We start from the raw sequence: 21,320 nt of genomic DNA, 5'->3' as shown, positions 1-21,320 counted from the left end.
GCCTGACGAGGCTGCGGGCTGCGCATGTACCTACGCTGAACAAAAGCGCCAAGCTGCCTTCGGCGACTGCCTCGCCGTGACGTAACTTGTCACCTACGACATCAACGACCAGAACGCTTGAACGCGGAGGCAACGTTATGCTGTCGGCAGAAACGCGAAACGTGCTGATATGGCTGTCATCGGATTTTTCTGCTCCTCTTTCTGTCTATAACGTCGTGGTGCGCTCTCGATGGTCGATAATAGCACCCTGGTCGCGCAGAAAGTCGGCAGCTAGGACGATGTCTTGTCTCGGGAGCGTTCGCGAAGAACAAGGCAGCTGCAGAGAAACGTACATCCACGAATGCCGCCCCTGATCGTGCACATGCTGAGTGGGGTGACGACGTGCCCACTGTACGGATTTGTGCTCCGCACCATGGAGTGACAAGCTTCTCCATATGCATTGGTAGGTTTCCCCTCGTGATGGAATAGTCATGCCCGGTGTCTGATAATGCACTAACGTCGCGGCGGTCTTCGACTACCATAGGTATACCATAGGTATGTGCTGCCCTCCCAGAAAGCGCCGACTGCAAATACAAAAACTTCTCTCCGTCGGAAAGAGCGTCGTTGTCGTGTATGGCTTGCTGGTACTGCTCCCAGAAGGGCTGCCACTCCGTGACGGCGCCGCTAAACCGCTGCAGCTCGAGTTTCGGCAACTTCACCTTTGAACCGTTGGCTCTCAGGTTCCCGTTGCGAGGGGCCCGTGACGCCTCCGCTGCTGTGATGGCGTTCGCTCGTTGCGCTCCGGCTTGTTGGCTGAGCCTTGCGACGTAGGTTACTATTCTGTCGTTGTACGCGATTGTACGTGCGTAGTTCTCCTCGGCTTCTTCGTCCGGCACAAGCGGCTCGACAGCAGCGTCCACCTCGTTCAGCTGTGTTAGGAGGGCGCCGAGTCTTGCTGACAGCACGTTCAGTGTCGTTTCGTCTGCTTGTGCTTCTAGCGATGAATCTGCCTCGGATATCAACTTCGTCGCTTGGGTTCTCAGAGCGCTTCGTTTTTTCTTCAGTCGTTCCATCGTACCTCCGTCGTTGCGTTGCTTTCAGTACCACGATGGACCTCGGAGGTAAGTAGAGTCTTTCTTCGCCGCTGGCTTTAGTTTTCAGTTTCACAGGGCGTGGCTTGTGGCGTCGTTAGGCCTCGTTGTTAGAACCGTGAAGTCCAAGGCGGTTGCACCTCCAAGGATCGTTGAGTTAACGGTAAAGTCCGTCGGAATGCCGACGCATGATGGCCTCTTTGCAATGCTGAACTGATGGTCGCTTCAGCTCCCGGGTTTCGGCACCAAAATAAAGAAACTAGAAAAAGACGCCACACGCCATCGTTGTTCGTTTCGAAAGACTGATGTTTATTGCGATGAGAATGCCAGTGGTAAGAGTTCCGGATTACATGGTTGCCAGAGGACTATAGAAAACAAGCTGGTGTTAGGAGATTTTACATGTATGGCTAGTGAGCCAAGTGTCGCTTGCGTAACATTATGTGTACAATGCCATTGAGATAATTGTATGAGTATCGTAATTACCGAACATTGTTTGTGCGTTCGCATTGTTTTATATGAAAGCTTTGTTGGTGTTTCGTACTTATGTACTTGTGTGTATCTTTCGACATTGAAATGCCCTGTGAATTGTATTGAGAGTTTTATTGTGAATGTGACGCGCATTGTGTGTGGACTGAGTCGTGGACTCTGTATGTGGCACATTTTTGGTTATGTGTATGTGCGCGCTAATTTGTGTTGTTTGAATATTATGTGATAATATTCTTGAAGTGGGGGGCAGTGTCACAAATTAGCGTGTTGTAAAGCGCGCGCGCAGCCGCTTTCAAGCAGTTGCGCGACAGAACGGCGCGTCCGCGCGCCCAAGAAGCGCGAAATACGAAAAAACAAGCATCAAAAGACGCCGGCGCGCCGCATTCTCCTCACCCACTCGAGCCAGACGCAGTCAACACGATCGAACGCCCGGCAAAGCCTGGATCTTTCTAGAAGGAAAGGGTGACGCATCCGCGAGCGATGCCGCCGCGATTCGAACCTACGAGAAAGCTCTCGCCCTTTCTCTGGCCTCAGCTGTACTGCACGCCGAAGAAATCTCCCGACGCTTCTAGAAACCGGGGGAGAAGGGGTAAAAGCGTGCAATCGACGACAGTCAGAGTAGTGCAGTGAAGGAGTGGCCCGGTGATGGTGAAGTTATGCGAAGTGTGGCTCCGTTAGCCAAAGAAGACGTGTTTATGATGGTGTGCGGTCGGCCGATCGTCAATTTGGAAGAATTGGATGAAGACGCCGTGTGAGCCGTGACAAGTCACGACGACGGTTGGGCTACGACGATCAACGCTGGAGCTGGCGTGAGTGTTTCCTTGTAGAGAAGCATTCGATTACCGTCCAAGTATTGTGGACTGGATACGCCGTTATCTATTCAGGACTTTAACTGTCGTTGAATAGTTGTAATGCATGCGATTGCATTTGTAGCGTGTGATCTGTTTGTTTAGCTCCCGTTGTGTAAACACCATCTGAATTATATTGTGAAGGTGTAACTGGTACCAGCCGAGTGTGCATGTGTTTGTATTATTTGTATTGCCTTAACTGAGAATATATTTCGTTTTCGTTTGTGTTATCGACTCTCGGCTCTGACTCGGTCTTTGGACCACAACCGGCATTCGCTGGCGCACCAAAGGACCAACTCTAAATTGTCCGCGCTTTCGTGGTGCGTTTTCGGAGGGCCGTGACGCCAGCCCTTAGAATCCGCCCGGCGATTGCCGTCCCCATTAACGGGACAAGTGACAGTTGCGTACCACTGATCTTGTGAGGTCGCAGAGCGCTTCGATGTTGATGCTACTCCCGGCAGCTCCAATCTCGCCCATCAGTGAAGCGACATTGACCTGCCGGTCGTACAGAGCCGTCTGCTGCTGCAGCACTTTTTCCATCGTCGTGGCTTCGTTTAAAAACTCAGGCAGTCTTCGAGGGACGTAGAATGAGGCCAGCGAAGAGCTGCTCCTTAACTCCTCGCATTGAGTGACGCAGCTTCTTCGGCGATTTCCGGGTCAGCGCGATGGAAGAGGTGTGTCATGTCCTGAACGTACATCATTACGCTCTCGTTCGGCATTTGAAGGCTAGACTGAATGGTCCGCTCGGCTTCTTCACGGTCATCGAGATTGGAGACTCTTACCAGCAGCTGACGGCAAAACACGCGTTACGCCGAAGAGGGTTCATGGTTTTCGAACCAGGTAGCAGCGCCATCCTCCAGGCTAAGTACACATTCCTCAGCTTGTTGGCGTCGGTCCACCCGTAAAAATCAGCGGCGCATTCAAAGTGAGCCCACCAGTCTTCGACGTCCTCTAAGACGGTGTCATGGAACACCTTGGGCACGCGTGGCTATTGCAGAGTATAGTTAGCAGCCGTAGTGCCATCCATGCCGTTTAGGGGTGCCACTGACGTCGTCTAGAAAATAGCATTAGGCTCCAGGCGCAATCCTCGAATTCCTCGGCTGGCCCCGTGAGCAGGTGTTGTTATTGCAGATACAGGGTTACCAGGAGGCGCTTGGCTAATTGGCTGAGAATACCCAGTACTTCCACCGGTTGTCACGCGCGACAGAAAGTCTTTTAACAAGAAGTAAGACGCAGACAGAAAGACGGACTCAGATCTAGCAAGATGGCTGCACCAAAACCAAAAGACCCGATCTAGAGCGCGCGCTGTCCCAAAGCGACTTCTTGGCTTGTCTTTTCTGAATGCCAGTTCGCTCTAGCCCGAGTACGTGCTGGTGACAGTATACAGGGTGTTCAAGATTAAGCTGTAGGGCTTTCTTAAAATTCAGCAATGCGAATTACGTAAAAAGTACCTTTGAAGATAAGTTACGTAACCAGGGGGACACAAAGTGAGAGTTTAACTAATGCCGTCAGCCACCCAATTAACTAAGATTGAATAATAAACTTTTTAGGGACTGCAGCAAGCGGGCATGTTTGTGTAGAAAAGTTGGAGGCCGTTGCACTTCTACACATTTCCACTTGGAAGAAATCTTCTGGCTTGTCTGTACTCCGAGATATCCCGCTGCAAAGTTTAATTGTGGTTTGCATGATTACGCATGCAAGGCAATGACGACTAGCGCAACGATCCTCCCCGATGTGCGGTGTTTAATCTGACGACGGGTTGAAGGCATAGGCAAACATGATAACGGTTACCCCTTTGCTACTGGCTGGCGATGGCAAACCATAACTGCTCGTCTCATAAGAGAGCAACACTGCGCTGATCCTCACCTCTTTCCATGCGTAATCATGCAAACCGCAATTAACTTTGCAGAGGGATATCTCGGATCGCAGAGAAGCTAGAATTCTTCCATGTGGAACTATGTAGACACGCGACGGCCTCCAACATTTCAATGCGAACATGCCCGTTTGCTGCGCCCACTAAAAAGTTCATTATTCAATCTTAGGTATTTAGACGGCTGAGAGCAATAATTATTTTCCCACTTTGTGTGCCCCTGGATACATAACATATCTGCAAAGGTAGTTTTTACTTTGTAGAGCTGAATTTAAAGAAATGATAAAGCTTAGCTTTCAAAACCCGGTATATATAGATGTATTCTTTTTGTTCTTATGTGCCATTGGTAAAATCTCCAGATACATGATATGCCATAATTAGTTTTCAAAGTGTTATTTCTCAGTAAATTATTTTTGAATGCATATTCATTGCGTTGCTATTTGATATGCTTATTTTCTGCGCTACTTTCTATATTTTTTTATTTTTTTCCCCCATACGTATGATCAATAGCTATGCTCTACACGCATCATGATAGAACTGCTTTTTAAAGTGTTATAATGTTACTAAGTATTTTCCTTTCTATTCTCATTGGTGTGGTACTTAACATGCCATTTTTGATCATTACACTTCATTGAATTCCAACTAGCCTTAGGCAAGGGATTCACATGCGTTTCTCCTACTAGAGTATTTTGTCAATTGTTTTATGTCAGTAATTCCGATCAACTTTCAAGGTTCCTTGACTCAACAGAAGTATTCAGTTTTTATTATCCCGAATCATTGTTAGAATTTTTGTTTTCTTTCTGTATGTCAATGCTCTTATAGTCTATTAGAATCTGGTAAGTGCTCTTTAGATGTCAGTTGCCTGAGAGAAAAATACCTGTAATTCATTGTTCATCTAATCTTTTAATAACATAACAAACGTTCAAACATTTCAGCTGATTATTCGAAACACATTCACTCGTATGATCGACAGTGACACTTTCGAGCGTCGAGCGAACGGCCGTAGCGAATGGCTTAGAGCATTGTACTGCCACACATACCTTGCCATACACGCAGTGCTGTTAACCTGGCGCGTCTTTGTCTGTGCGAATGATAGGAAAAAGGTGTCATGCAATCGGAAAGGTCATTCGCCGTTTGGTAGCCAGCATTGCAAACGGATGGTTACATGAAGCATGACTTCAAGGCATGTTAGCATTAATAGCAAGAACTAGCAACCAATCTTGTCGGGTGTTATAACCGGCAGTGCAAAGATCCGGCCTGCAAGGGACGCTCATCGGCGTACCTGCCATACGCTGTCCGCGTTCCACAAGAACGCGGCAAATCTTCTGGTGCGCTGCGAGGAACGCGCGTGCACGGGAGTGCCCGGGGGCTCTCTCTGGCCCTCGCGTCTCGAGTGTGCTCTGGGCCCTTGTGATGTAAAGGCGCGTCTGTACGCTTTCTTTGTAAGGTACTGCTCTTGTAAATATGTAAATTAAACGCATCTTCTACTTGTTCGTAAGAAGCGTCGCAAGAGTCCTTCTTAGCCGGAGCCTGGGCGTCAGCCTGAATCCCACCGCTGCCACCAGTTGATGTGACCGAGTCGTTTCTTTACCTGTCAGTCTGATGGTTTTGTTGTGCATTGTTACACTGAAGTAATAACCGCAGAGTGCGATTATTTATAGCCATTACGAGACGTTTGCTAAACTTATGTCCGTATTATTTGACTGGGCGAAATACGAAAATACTTGCTACAATGAAATGCCGACAACAGCCAGTATATGTCTTCCCAGTCTGCAGTGAAATCGCAATAAACCTTAGTTTAAGGTATCAGACGGAACACTTATACTAAAACAAAGTTTCACCACAAGGGTGAAGCAATAAATGCGATAGCAACAAAATGGAATGTTATGCAAAGTAAGGCCAGCAGCTCACTCCTTTAGCGTGTGACCTGGCATAAGTGAACGAAGCAAAGCCAACTTCGCGGCGTCTCTAGCTTCAACGCGAACTTTGAGACGAAAACATAACACGTGCAAAGATTTCTGATCATTATGCTACGAGCGTAAGGCGCATCTGGGGGCGCAGACCGCCTTAAAAAATTTCCAGCCTGTACGTATGCGTGTTCAGACGACTGTCACGTTTCCCACGACGATGATAATTTCCCAAGTACATCCTACAGGTACTTTAGCGAGTTAAGACACTTCGCGCATTTTGACAACGTTCACGAAGTGTCACAGACTCGCTGATACGTCATTTGCACTGACACATATAAATGGCAAGAGCCAATTTCTGGTGTAATTTTGTCGAAGGCACGACATCCTTCGACATGAATGCACCATCGAGGACGCATAAAGCCGCATTTCTCCCATCCCGACGCCCAGCGTTAACGAACATGCACAACGCCTGTTATTTGATGCAATCGACACCTGTACGTAGCCGATGGCAAATGCCGTAACCACAGGCGCTCGCAAATCGCAGCAGCATACCCGGAAGAGGCTAAACGGCTTCTAAAACTCCCGGACCACTGTCGTAAAAAGCACTTTTTCCTGGTCGGCGGTCATCACGTGGCTTCGCTTTGCTCGCGGAGCCCTCTGGTCGAGCTGAAGCGGAAGTTTCTTTGACAGCCGGAGACTTCTGATGCGCTCGGCCTTAACTGGGCCCCAAACACAGTTTGTGGTGTCCGGGTGCGAATGCGTTGCACGCTCTGCTCCCCCGTCTCTCACTCTTTCAACAGTCTCAATTTGATAGCATTTGCCTGTGAAAATGGCTGATTTTCTGTAGGGCTTCAATGAGGATCAATATTTTCTAAATTTAGAATTCCTAAAAAATCTGCGCCTTCTGTCTCTAGCTGTCCAAGTGCTCCACCATTATCCTCTCCAGTCCCCGTGACCCAATTTGGGACCACTTGCTCGAGCAAGCGAAGATAATTCTGAAGCAAATATTTTTACCCTGAACTTGAATTTCTCGCGTGGAGAACTTTTCCCTTTTAAGCTCAACTGAGATGGCGCTCCATGTCCCGCATCTTTGACGCACGGCGTGTTTGAAAATTGCGTTTGCCAGCAAACACCAATTTTGTCGTCCTCGTGATGAGTAATAAGATTTTTCTGGAAATTCTCATGGTTTCTTTTTGCTCAGTATGTGTGACAGCAATACTTAAATGTCTTCAATCAGTTTGCAATCAGTTTTAATGCATGTGTGTTGTAAACAGCGCTTTGCAGCTCTGTATCATACTTGACGTCTCCGATCGGGGTCTGTGGACCTAAAGACCCCACAATCTTTATTTATTTATTTACTCTCATACCGACAGCGCGATTCAGGCATTACAGTGGGGGTGGGGGGGGGGGGTATACATAGCAGTTTGAACACCCAATAGTAGTCCACAATAAGCAATCAGTTACAAGATTGATGAAATATACGCATTACATTACAACAACACCGGCAGCTACACAGAGGGCGAGAGTGCGGGCAGCAACGGCGAGCAAGATGCCTCAAATTGCACGACGTCCAGAACAAGGGGTCCACTGAAGTGGAGGAGGAGATGGTTCGTATTTTTAAATAAATTCCAGTAATAAAATATCCGTCGTCAAACGGAAAGGGAAGTCAGTCTCGCTACCGCCGACTGCATTTGGTCATAAGGTTCTAGTGACAGGTAGTCGAAAGACGGAAAAAAGAAGGTGAAGGTGAATCTACTCGATATGCTTGCTAAATACAACAGGTTGATGGCCGGGGTCAGTTTAGTAGACTGCTTAGTGTCCTACTACCGCATTTCATCGCTCGCAAAAAGTACTCTCCGCATGTTCGCACAGTTTGTGGATATCGCATTTTGTAATGGGTGTAATGGAAGTACAAGAGGACGCATTAGTCTGCAAAACTCAGATGTCACCTGCTTGACTGCAAATTTCAGAACGCAACATCCTTAATTCAAGCTGCAACCTCTGTGCCCAACAGACGAGGACAAGGAGCAAGCGAAGAAGAAAACTAAAGAGAAGAAAGGCCGACTGGCCGACAGAGGCACAAGATGAGTCTGTTACATTCTGACGACTCGTGTTATAATACACCACGACACTTCCCTCAACACCTGAAGCTTATATAAGATGGGAAATGCAGAAAATCAAAGTTTGGAGATAAATTTAGAGTGCATACCTCAAAACGTGGTGTTTTTTTTTTTTTGCCTTCAGAACAGAAACTGCTTTGCAGACTTCGACACCCGTTAAGACCCGAAGGCCCCGTTTGTTGACAGCCAAATGTCGGTAGGTTTTTTTTTTTTTCATTGTTTATACGAAATAAGTATTCTCCCGTTTTCTGGTTGGCTCAACAGCACAAGAAAGAAATTCGAAATAAATTGACCAAACATTTTAATCTTGGATCTAAAGACGTTATATCGTCATGAGCCGTCTTATATCGCGTCTTGATGTGCGTTAGGCACGTACTGGCCGGCCATTCTTCTTCGTGTAGTGCCGGTGGAGTAGCTCCTCTTCTTGTTGAATTTCAAGCTTCCCTTGTCGTTTCAGCATGTCTGCCTCTGTTCAATTCTATGAAACACTGCCTGAACGTATCGTTCCTCTTTGTCCTCTCTCTATAATCAGGCATTGACGAAGAGAGCTGAGCTCTGTGTCTGCTACGCAGAGCTCGACCAATCTATCGAAACAATGACTCAGCCGAGCAGCATACTGGGTGTCTGTTTCACCCTCCGCGGGCTTCTCATTGTAGACTTCTTCACTGTTCATTGTTGTCTAGAAACAGAAATGCTCTAAAGGTGAAACCTGTCAGAAGAGCGATAATATCCTTAGTCTATCCACCTGCATCGCTCGGCGGCAACCTTCTATAAACTCTAATATTAAACTGCTCAGCGCAAAAATTTTACACGGTACACATACAAACGACGAGGACAAGCGCAGACTTCCAACTGATTTTTATTACAAAAACGCACACATATATAGGCTACAGACCAGAATAAGATCACATGCTTATCCAGGCACTTAAAAACAAAAAAGAGACCAAAAAAACCTAAAAGGCAAGAAAGAACCCCCAAAGAACCAAGATATCACCTTGGGACACCACGTGCCGAAGAATTCAAATACGTCAATTCTTTTTCCGATAAGGAAATGGACGGTTTACTGATGTAACTTCCTTGAGCTATTGTTGCGGCCTCAATTATGATTCTAGTGCCTTCGTTAGGCTGCGTCGCGAGAACACTTGCTTTTTCGAACAAAGGCTGGCATTCGCATTCAGAACAATGAGAAGCCAAAAAACCGTCCCTCCCAACATTTCCTACTTTTTGGCCATGTTCCTGTAGTCTTACATTTAGGCACCTGCCTGTCTGACCAACGTACTTTAGTCCACAAGACAAGGGTATACTGTACACAACTCCCTTTGCACACTCAACAAACTTTTTCCGGTGCTTAATTTTGCAATGTGTCGCGGTACTTCCTACAGGACTAGTTCGGACACACAACTGAGACAGTTTATTCGGCGCGGAGAAAACTACCGACGCACTTGCTTTTTGGCCTATCTTTTTGAGTTTATGTGAGATGCCGTGTAGATACGGTATCACTGCAACCCTCTTGGGATATGTTTCCTGTGAAGCGCCCCCCGTGTTACCTCCCCTTGACTGTCTGCGCAGCTTCTCAGGCGTTGGCCTGCCTACCTACTGCGGAGAAACACGAGCCATGCCAGCGCAGAGTCCGGCGGCGCTCATAAGATAAAAAAAGACGTCTTGGGCGAAGAACAGTGCGGCTGACTTCAGAGAATTTTCGAACCATGCCAGTGAGTCTTTATGCGAAAAGTGCCTACCAATATTCACAGATGTCCTAGATTGAATAAGATTTTGTCTTCAGGATCCGCTTCACCATGGCGTCCTTGTTGGCTGTCATGTGGCATGCGCAACACAGAACACCTAATCATAACTGAAAAACAGCAGGGACATTCTGTAGTTCTGTGAAGCAAGTCTCATGTTCGTTTGCACGTTTGGCATGAGTGGAACCACTACAGTTCGTTTTGTAACGCCGGCGTATGAATGCTGCTGGAACAAAGCAAGTTTTCCGCTCGACTGCGGTGGTTTTTCAGGCTGACTAAACCAAGCTGGAGAGACTGTGCTAATAATACTTCATATGACAGTTTGCGTGCTTTAAACTACCACTGCGGTATTTAAAACACGTAGACGTCTGATGCGCTTTGTCGCTGTCGGTGAGTAACCGTAAATGGCATAGCATACAAATGTGCACATTTAAATGAATAAAAAATTATTCAACAAACGTAGCACTGAAAAATAATAAGTATTGTCAAACTATCCCGAGAACAGGTCGGTTTAAAAGAAGGAATTAATGGGAATTCATTCACTTTCAACTTTGAAATAGCCCCCTTCCGTAGCATTACAGCATACCAGTGTTTATTCAACTTTTTCAGTATGTCTTAGAAGTTTAATTTCCGGAAGGTGTGGAGACAAGTTGGGCGACTTGAGCATCATTAGCGTGAAACTGTCTTATTTGAGATGTTTTTATTTTGAGAAAACAGTTAAATAATCAAAGGTCAAATCTCATGGGCAAAATGTAAATCACGTTTCTGTCGGAAAAATTGTGTGTGTGGAGCATAGGTCGGCAGAAAATATGGAGCTCACTCACTCACTCACTCACGAAAAGTATATTGCCCTTAGGCTCACTCGAACACAGACTCACCAAACTTTTCCTCAACCGGACTCACTAGGACTCAGACACACTGTAATTTTTCTCAACCGGACTCACTCGAACTCAGACTGGCGAAATTATAATTCACTCGGACTCACTCAGACTCAGACTCACGTTTCGATCTGAGTCTGAGTGAGTCGACTTATGAGTCCGTTAGCCTATAATTAGCATCATCTACCGATGTCAATGCTCTTTAACACCAATATCTGGTCTAATCAGCGCTCTAATTAGCACATTTCGATCTCGCCCCTTCAAATACGAGTTATCAGAGTTTGCAATTCAGTAAGGACTTCTTTTTATTGAAAGAGATGAATCACACGAGATTTTTTGTCGATTATTTGCCGTGAAAGAGTTTGCGGGGGGAGGTTAAGGCATCTCCCCCCCTCTCCCTGCGCAATACACGCCTCTGATCAATAAATACTGAGCTGACGTTTGAACGGTAGCACTTGGAAATACATGTGAGTACACGTGAGTATAAAAATGAGCCGACATAAGGCTGATAGTAATGCTGAAGTTGAGGTGACAGGACCATAAGTCGGCAAAGAATGTGGAGCTCACTCAGACTTACTCATCAAGTACATTTTGCCCTTAGGGTTCACTCGGACTCAGACTCACCAAAATTTTGCTCAACCGTACTCACTCGGACTCAGACTCACTATGTTTTCTCAACCGGACTCACTCCGACTCAGACTCACAAAAACATTACTCACTCGGACTCGCTCAGGCTTAGACTCACGTCTCGATCTCAGTCTGCGTGAGTGTGAGTGAGTCGACTCATGACTTAGTGTGCCGAGGTATGGTGTGGAGTGATGTGTGACAATGTATACGCTGCGGCCGTCCCAGCTTCACGTCCTCGTAAGCTCCTGAGTGTGAGGTTCATTATCTGAAAACGGCTAAATTTGAAAGCTCGCCATCCTGGCTGTGCAACAATTTCTCCACAGTCTACCTAACCTGAACCAATTCTTCATGCACGATCCGTGATTGCGAAAAGCATTACGAGCACGAGCTTTCTCCAGCCGCTGGCATGCTTAGCTCATTTCATTGAGCAGATATTTCGCTTTTCCGCAGCGACGACTGTTGCGTCGTCTTACGTTGTTGCCCGTAAACCTAAATGCAATTACTAGTTATGAACATTGACATAAAATATGGGTCATTCACGGTCGTTCATATCTATTCCTCCCAGCTTTTTTTCATTTTCCCCCATAAATTAACGCCGAAGCTCTAATGTCGGCGCTTTAATCCGATCGCCTAAATTATGCTGCAATCACAAGAGGGAGAATAAACCCTTCCAGGATATATTCTCAAAATGGCAGCAATGGCAAAGTGGCAGGATGCTGTGTTTCTGCGCAGAGACGCTATTTAAGGCTAAGTGTGCACGAATTACATATATAATTTATTTGTTGTATACACAAGAAATCTACAAACATTTTGCTATCCCGGGCTCCACGGACAGTTTGTCTAAGTGCGAAGTATATCAGTGGAGATCCCTGAACATCATCGGTCGGCGCTAAATTCTCGTTAATACCAATTATTTATCAAGTACAAAGTGCATCTGATTTGCAGTGCATGTTTTGTAGGGAGCTGTGGGTAGTGGAGCTTTTGCAAAATGCTTAAAACTGCCGTGCTCACGGCGTGGTAAGGCTACCATTTTGAAGCACATATTTATTGACAAAGGTTGGTTAGAGAAGTTATTTTTATGTAATACTGAAAATTTAAGTGTCTCCGCTGACAAAAACGTCGAACGGTCAATTTATAAAGAAAATGTTTTGTCAAGAATTATTTATCTTTGAGTTTAATTTGATCTTTTCATTTCTTTACTACGGAACACTTCTGCCGTCAAGGACCCGAGGTGAGCAAGAACGCTCTGTCGTCCTCGGAGCCGCGCTTCTCACCCACCTTCAATAGGAATAGCTTTATTGCACACCTTGGTTCTTTCGGAGAGCAAGATGGCTGACCATTACTAATCTTTACTCTGTTCCTGTAGGAAGCGAATGCAGTGAGCCTAGTTTTCACGAAATAAAAGCATTAGAGCGGTAACAGCATCACAAAACAGCGTTAATGCTCCTTGATCCTTAAAGTTTTGTAAGTGTTCTGCATACGGGTCATCGAGACGGTGTTCTGCGTGATTGAACGTACTGTACAGTCTCCCCGGCTATTGTTCTGTTCGTAAGAGCCGGAATTCCTCTGAAACGAACTACGAGCTTCAACTAGGCACACGACAATGCATCTCGACTCCGCGACGGAAAAACAAAAAAAGACACAGTCTCATGCTCTTTTTGACTGCGGGTATAGATGTCGTTGGGAAACAATGCTTCGGTTGCTTTGACCCGCACGAGACACGACAACCTGTACAAGCTGTCGCACTGGCTCACGCTTCTCTCACTCTTTCTGTCTTGAGATGCTTCTGTCTCAAGCCTTCTGCTTTCTCACGATTTCGGAAGGTGCATTTTTAATGTACTTGAGGTGTTTGATCAGGTTCGGCGCCGACATGACCAAGTAATGGAGGCGAGGTCTTTCCCCCCTGTACAATTCAAATGCTGGGCGTAAAGGCGTTGTATAGTGAACTATAGTAGATAAACGTCGAAAGCTGGGCGAGTTGGTAAGGTTTCATCTTCTAGCAAACTGCGCAGCAGCCGGGACACAAAGGAACGAAAGGGACAGACGAGCACATATGATGCACGCAGATGATAGTAGATGACGCACGTGCCGGATGGTTGAAGTGGTTGAAGTTAACCGCCATTTTAGTTCCTGTTGTAAAAAAGTACAACTGCTAACACGGAAGTGTTTCACATTGAAAAAAGCTGGAGGTCACACCTGAAAAAGTCTGCGGCTATAAAATTACGGTTAGCGAGACGGTGAGCTTAAAAATGAACCAAGCCAAACATGTCTCTAAGGATTCAATATTGTAATCTATCTTTCGCAACCGACTTCCGTCTAATTCAGCAAAGGCTAGTTGGTTCGTTTTTGCTGTTCGATGATAAGTACCTCAAGCTCCGAAGCTGCGCACAATGCCGGCCTCCCGACCCGTGTGGCTGACCTCGCGAGCTTCACAAACTGGGCAGCGGCAATCTGACTAATCATCACGCATGAACTCGTTTTCAACTCTCGTAAGAGAGCAATATTATTACAAGAAACGCTGCAAGTAGTACACTCACTTTAAAACCATATTTTCTGGTGCTCACATGTGTACCTATATGGAAGAAGACCTGTTGCTTGGCAACCAAGCGTCGTCTCTGGGCTAGAGTTCTTCGCGCGTTCGCTGTGGTGCCACTGCTGCGGAAAAGCGGGGGACGGAAAAGCGCTTCCACTGTTGCGTTGGTACACGCGAGAACGGCTCTAACCACATCATAAATAATACCTTTTGTACAGGTGTGAGCAGGGATGCGTGAGCAGATAACGCACTTTTATCGAGAGCTTCTGTCTGAAACATTCTATCGCTATGTCTATTTACTTCGCGGGATACTATGCATCCATTAATAGAAAACTACAACAAAGACCACTTGTAGCCAGTTTTTGAAGAAATGCACCAATTCACCCGAAATCAAAAGCACCCTTCATTATTACCAAACGTCGTCGGTATATTTGCGTTTCTCTTCTAGATGAAGCAGCGAGTCACACAGGCACGTATATGAGGAGGGCACCCAAAAGGTCCGGGCGTCGCTTCCCCCAAAATTCAACTTTTAACCCGTCTCACCACTCTCGTGCCAGTGTATCGAATAGCCTTTTTTCCGAAGAGCTCTCCTCGCCAGCGTGCATGGCATTAAGACCACCTTGCAACGCCCCTCCCCCAAAACCCTTCCTCCCGATTGAAAAAGTTCTGGCTGCATCCTTGTTTATGCATCCTTAAGTCATGAATGGGAAACAAAATATCAATACGCGTAAGTGCAACAAGCTATGAGTATACGTAAAATATCAATATAGGAGAAGTAAATTGTCAAGCAGCATATAGTATGTCAACTACTGCTCGCTTCCTTTAAAGATCAGTGTTCCAAATATTCCATATTGAATCTTCCATATTTTCCGGTTCCTTTGAATGACTGCTGCAAATGCTTTCTCGGGCGCTCCCACTGATAGTTGATGTAGGTTCCTTCCAACGAGCGGTCGCATTCGTTACCACTCTCAATCTAAACAGCAAACTTCGCCGAACAGCTTGGGGTACTCACTCGCCAACACGTCTTCAATAATTCTGTCAAGCAAAAAATCTCGACTGCCAGTTTTAAGAAGATTCACCTGGACCCCAATGCTAGGTTTTTCACTTCTACATAGGCCTAGTGCAACCTCAAGATCCCCCATAGTAAGCAGAATGTCCATGCAGCCATCGCGGTAAAGAGGGACGTCACTTCCGGCCAGAGAATCTGGACGAACCACTTGGTCTGCCATCCTTGCGAAAAAGCCTTCTGCGACATCAATGTCTCGCCGCTTTTGGAAGTGCACCAGCGCCTTGACTGGAAAACACTGTTCGGGAAGACGGCTCAGACCACGCATCGTTCTCCAGATGTGAGATAGAGACTTGCGCGAGTCTAGTGTCTGACAAAACATTCTCCAACTTGCAGAGGCTAATTTTTCCATACGACGCTGACTCTTCCTTTGCATTCGCCTGGCTGTCCTAAGGCTCTGGGCTAACTTTGTACGCCGACACCTGCGTTCCGCACAGCGGCGATGCGCTCGCAGTCTTTCCAATTCTGCACCGAATTGTCGGGCCTGGACGCAATCGGGATAGTGCGCATGGTATCTTGCATTCTGCACTTAATTGTTTGCCCTGTGCATACACCCACTTGGCAAGCATTTTCCATGCCAGACTTGAAAGTGTTCCAGTCAATTCATCGAATATTCTGCTGTGGACAAGATCTCGACAGCACTTTGAGGCGAAGATAAGTGGGAATATGGTCACTCCCGTTTGTCTCAATCTCCACAAGCCACTTAACACATCTGGCGAACGAGTTAAAACGAAAGCAAAATCAAGGCAGCTCCCGTATGTCACAACTCGAATAAAAGTGGGGCTGGCGCCATTCATGAGGGAGAGGTCATCATCGTCATCATCATCATCATCATCATCAGCCTGTCTACGCCCACTGCAGGCCAAAGGCCTCTCCCATGTTCCGCCAATCAACTTGGTCCTGTGCTTTCTGCTGCCACGTTATACCTACAAACTTTTTAATCTCATCTACCCACCTAATTTTCTGTCTCGCCCCCCTCCCCGGCGCGTTTGCCATCTCTTGGAATCCAGTCAGTTACCCTTAATGACCACCGGTTATCCTGCCGACGTGCTACGTGCCCGGCCCATATCCATTTCTTCTTGATTTCAACTATGATGTCCTTAACCCCGGTTTGTTCCCTGACCCACACTGCTCTCTTCCTGTCTCTTAAGGTTACACCTATCATTTTCCTTTCCATCGCTCGCTGCGTCGTCCTCAATTTAAGTTAAACCCTCTTTGTAAGTCTCCAGGTTTCTGCTCCGTAAGTAAGTACCGGTAAGACGCAGCTGTTACATACCTTCCTCTTGAGGGATAGTGGTAGACTACCATTCATGATTTGATAATGCTTGCCGAATGATCCCCATCCCATCCTTATTCTTCTAGTTATTTCACTCTCATGGTTCGGCTCCGCGGTTACTACCTGTCCTAAGTAGACGTACTCTTTACAACTACCAGTGTATCGCCACCTATCGCAAAGCCCTGTTCTCTGCCAAGATTGTTCCACATTACTTTAGTTTTATGCATATTAATTTTCAGACCTACTCTTCCACTTTCCGTATCCTGTTCAGTAATCATGCGCTGTAATTCGTCTCCCGCGTTACTCATCAATGCAATGTCATCAGTGAATCGCAGGTTACTGAGATACTCTCCATTAACTCTTATCCCTGATTCTTCCCAATCTAGGGCCCTGAAAACCTTCTTTAAACACGCGGTGAATAACATTGGAGAGGTCGTGTCTCCCTGCCGTACGCCCTTCTTTATTGGGATTCTGTCGCTTTCTTTATGGAGGACTATAGTGGCTGTAGATTTCTTCCATTATGTTAATATAGGCTTCGTGGATGCCCTGATTCCGCAGTGCCTGCATGACTGCTGATGTCTCCACCGAATCAAATGCCTTCTCGTAATCTATGAAGGCTATGTATAGGGGTTGGTTGTATTCCGCGCATTTCTCTATCACCTGATTGATAGTATGAATATGATCTATTGTTGAGAAGCCTGTACGAAATCCTGCCTGGTCCCTTGGTTGATTGAACTCTAATGTCGTATTAATTCTGTTAGCAATTACTTTTGTAAATAGCTTGTAGACAACGGACAGTAAGCTTACGGGTCTGTAATTTTTCAGGTCCTTGACGTCGCCTGTCATATGGATCAAGATGATGTTGGCGTTCTTCCAAGATTCTGGTATCCTCCCCATCGAGAGACACTTCGTATACAGGGTGGCCAGTTCTTCTGACATAATCTCTCCACCGTCTTTCAACAGGTCTGGTGTTACCTGATCCTCACCAGCTGCTTTGCCACTTTGCATTCCCTTTAGGGCTTTCATTCCTTCTCCTGTGAATACTGGTGGGATGTCAGATTCATCTGCGCTATTACTGCTTCTTACGTTATCATCCTGACTGTCTCGGCTGCTGTACTGATCTCTGTAGAACTCTTCCGCTTCCTCAACTATTCTATCCATATTGGCTGTGACCTTGCCTTCCTTGTCCCTTAATGCATACATCTGATTTTTGCCTATGCACAGTTTTGTCTTCATAGCTTTGAGGCTTCTTCGGTTCTTTAGAGCATGCTCAATTCTCTCCATATTATACTTTCTTATCTCGGCTACTTTACGCCTATTGATTAACATCGAAAGCTCAGCCAGCTCTATTTTGTCTGTTGCATTTGAGGCTTTCATAGCTTGACGTTTCTTAATGAGGTTTTTCGTCTCTTGGGATAGCTTACCAGTGTCCTGTCTAACGACTGTACCCCCGACTTCCACTGCACACTCCTTATTGATACTAGTCAGGTTATCATTTATTGCGTCAACGCTAAGGTCGGTTTCCTCGGTTAAAGCCGCGTACCTATTCTGAAATGAAACTCTGAATTCCTGTACTTTCCCTCTCAGAGCTATTTCATTAATCGGCTTCTTGCGTATCAGTTTCTGCCTTTCGTTCCTCATATCTAGTTGAATTCTAAATCTTACCATTCTATGGTCACTGCACCGGATCTTGTTAACTACTTCCACATCCTGTACAATGCCCAGGTGGCCGCACATTATGAAGCCTATTTCATTTTTAGTTTCGCCATTAGGACTCCTCCACGTCCACTTACGAGTAGCCCGTTTTCTGTAGAAGGTATTCAAGATGCGTAAATTGTTGCGTTCTGCAAACTCTACTAGTAACTCCCCTCTGGCGTTTCTAGAGCCGATGCCATATTCCCCAACTGCATGATATCCAGCCTGCTTCTTTCCTATCTTTGCATTAAAGTCGCCCATCAGTACAGTATACTGTGTCTTTACCTTACTCATTGCTGATTCTACGTCTTCGTAGAAGCGTTCAACCAGGTGATCATCATGGCTGGATGTAGGCGCGTAGGCCTGTACCACCTTCATCTGGTACCTCTTATTAAATTTAATTACAATACATATCACCGTCTCATTAATGCTACAGTATTCCTCTATATTACCAGCTATATTTTTATGATTATGGAATCCCACCCACAATTGTATGCAAAGCCTGCCAATATTCGTCCTCTTGCAATTATTCTTGTATACTTCACCACGCCAGAAGACGTGAATTGAAGTCTCCCATTCTTACCCTTGGAACTGAATACAAGGTCTAGCTAGCTGCTAGCAAATCTTGGGTTTGAAATTCCTTGAAGGTGATATATAAAGGCGTATTAGTGTGAACATGAGTATGTTCTTCCTGACTGTCAGGCATACTTATTACCTGCCATCATGAGGCGCATTTATGTGCAGCATATACAGGGTGTTTCAGGCAAAAAAGCACCAAGTATTAAAAAATTAGGCATAGGCGCTACGTGTCTACAATTAGCGCAGTATTGTTCTAAGCCATATAAAGCACGTCAGAATATTTTTTTCAATCCGCCGAGCTTGGCAATTAACAAAAATTGCTTAATGAACTTTTTAATAATTAACTTTAGAGAAAAATCTTGAATACAAAAGTTGTAGCGCTTGTTATGAAACGTCCAATTTTTCTATCTACGGTAAGATAGCTCCTCTGTTTATTTTTTTCCTGCCTTTCTCTAAAGCATGCGAATTTTTAGAAAATACTACTTGACTGCCGCCTTACACGCGGCGCTTTTAGAGCCTTATATTTCATTGAAAGAATTATCAAAGGCTGCTTCGCGCAAGGACATCGACTGCACCGGATATCGATGATTTCGATATACGGTAAGCGACCAAATGGGCATACCATTTCAACAAGAAAACATTTTCTTCAACGAAAACGCGGCAGCCACGGAGAAAATGCCGCATGAGACCGTAGGCAGCATTTGATGCAACGTTTTTTTCTTTTCGCACCAACGAAGAAAAACATTGGAAGGGACGAGGGTGACAGCGTGATTAAGGATCGGGATAAAAAATTCACTCACGTGGTGGCCGCTGTTTTGAGCTAACAGCCCTACCATTATTTAGCGCCCATCGCAGTAACCGACTGCCTGCTGAATCGACGTTCGTGTGCGAAGCAGCCATTCATAGTTCGTTTACCTTCCACTTGAGGGCATTAAACGTGCTGCGCGTTAGGTAGCAGTCACGAGGTATTTCTTTTAATTCGCGCGCGTTAAAGAAAGGCTGGAAAAAAATTAAGCAGGGAAGCTATCTTACCATGGATTGACAATTTCAGCGTTTCTGAACAAGCGCTACTACTTTTGTATTGAAGGTTTTTCCCTATAGTTGCTATTTATTAAGTTTATTAGGTAATCTTTTTAATTGCCGAGCTCTGTGGATTGGAAAAAATATCTTGACGTCCTCTATATGGCTCAGAACATTACTGCGCTAATTGTAAACGCATAGCGCCTATGCTTACTTTTCTAATACTTGGTGCTTTTCATCTCAAACACCCTGAATGTGAGTTCCCGACGAACATAAGCGATGACTGCCGCGCGCTCCATTTGTTGAGGACGTGACACCTTCGTAACCCGGTACTCTGATTGGCTTCCATACGTTGGACTCACAAATTATCACTGGGAATAAAATGGAGTACAAAAACTGACGAAAGTCTGAAAATCTGATGCTCCACTGGATGATGGACGCTGCCTTGACTTCTCGGAATAGAGGGTGCTTGTTAGCCATGTCTCTACTCGAGAGATATACGAACTGCTCTTAAAGGGCCCCTCATCAGGTTTGACAATTTTGAGCTGACGAGCACAATGCATACACTGGGCGTTCACGATCACGTCTGCCAAAATTTCAAACGCTACGCGCCGCAGAAATGGGTCAAATTTCAAGCTGATTGCTGCTTGCCCTTCTGGCGGCCGCGCGCACAGAGAATGAGGGGAGGACGCACATGAGGGAATGTCCCTACGTAGATGGTAGTGCTGTGACGTCGGTCCTCTACGAAGACGACTGTGCTCTGATGTAGCCGACAGTAGCACGCGACACTGCGATAAATATTTGACACGACGTGTAGTTTCTGTAATTTGTTGCTTTAATAGATGAATAAAACTTGAAAGTAATATTAAAACACACAAACGGAATGTGTGCGTTGTCTTTTCTTAATTTTGACTGCGAATCGAAGCAAGATTCGAGACTAATCTACCTCCGTTTCGCACGCGTTCGTGTTCTCGTGCTTTGCGCATCGTGCAGACGCCACGCCTTACAACGAAACGAATTTTCCACCGCGTTCCAGCGCTCATTAGGCTCATTTGTCCTTCCGCGTCTAACTAGATGTTCATGCGGCACACCGCTAGTCTCGCGTCCGTACAAATGTCGCAGCTATCGTGCTCAGCAATAGCATAGCCCTTCAATACTTTTTCTGGTCACAAAACTGCCACCTCAGTTTAATATAGAGCTACCGCTGGCCGCTATGGGCGCTACAGTCAAAGAACGGCCAACTCGCCGAGCGGCCGCCGCAGGCGACGCTTGTATTTTTTAAAATGCGAATGCATTTCTTAGTCGGGGGTTTTCGTGCGTCCCTGGTCGGCGTGCGCACAGATCTCGCCGCGCGCGCTCCTCCTCGCCCCTAGCAACAGCTGCGCCGCGCCTAGCAACCGGAGCAGGTGGCGAGCGGCAGAGGGTAAGAGGGAGGAGGAGCGCGCGGGCGTGTGATGGCGCTCGCATCGCGGAGCAGCGGAGGGTAAGAGAGAAGAGGAGTGTACCCAGTGAGGGCGCTCGCATCGCGGAGCTCGCTCCGCGATGCGAGTGCAGGAACTGATATCGCACGCCGTTGCCACGTCTCCCGTTCGAGACGCGT

At 46.2% G+C, this 21,320-nt stretch overlaps 1 protein-coding gene across 6 annotated transcripts in view; it reads left to right on the top strand.

The window, feature by feature from the left end:
- Positions 1-21,320, top strand: part of LOC119390599 (uncharacterized) — a 55,924-nt gene that overhangs the window by 5,513 nt on the left and 29,091 nt on the right. For 2 of the 6 annotated variants that reach the window (XR_007415855.1, XR_007415851.1), the window contains exons 2-4: positions 8,155-8,500; positions 9,874-10,016; positions 17,252-17,389. The exons of 2 other annotated variants lie outside the window; for them this stretch is intronic. The gene's annotated coding sequence lies outside the window, so the exon portion shown is untranslated. Of the gene's footprint in view, positions 1-7,776; positions 7,792-8,154; positions 8,501-9,873; positions 10,017-17,251; positions 17,390-21,320 lie in introns of those variants that run through there. 2 more of the 6 variants (XR_007415853.1, XR_007415852.1) reach the window with 2 other exon arrangements.

Source organism: Rhipicephalus sanguineus, chromosome 4 (genome assembly GCF_013339695.2).
Source record: "Rhipicephalus sanguineus isolate Rsan-2018 chromosome 4, BIME_Rsan_1.4, whole genome shotgun sequence".
NCBI classification, from domain to species: Eukaryota; Metazoa; Arthropoda; class Arachnida; order Ixodida; family Ixodidae; genus Rhipicephalus; species Rhipicephalus sanguineus.
The sequence above is the reverse complement of the archived record's forward strand: the minus strand, read 5'-3'. Positions and strand labels throughout refer to the sequence as shown.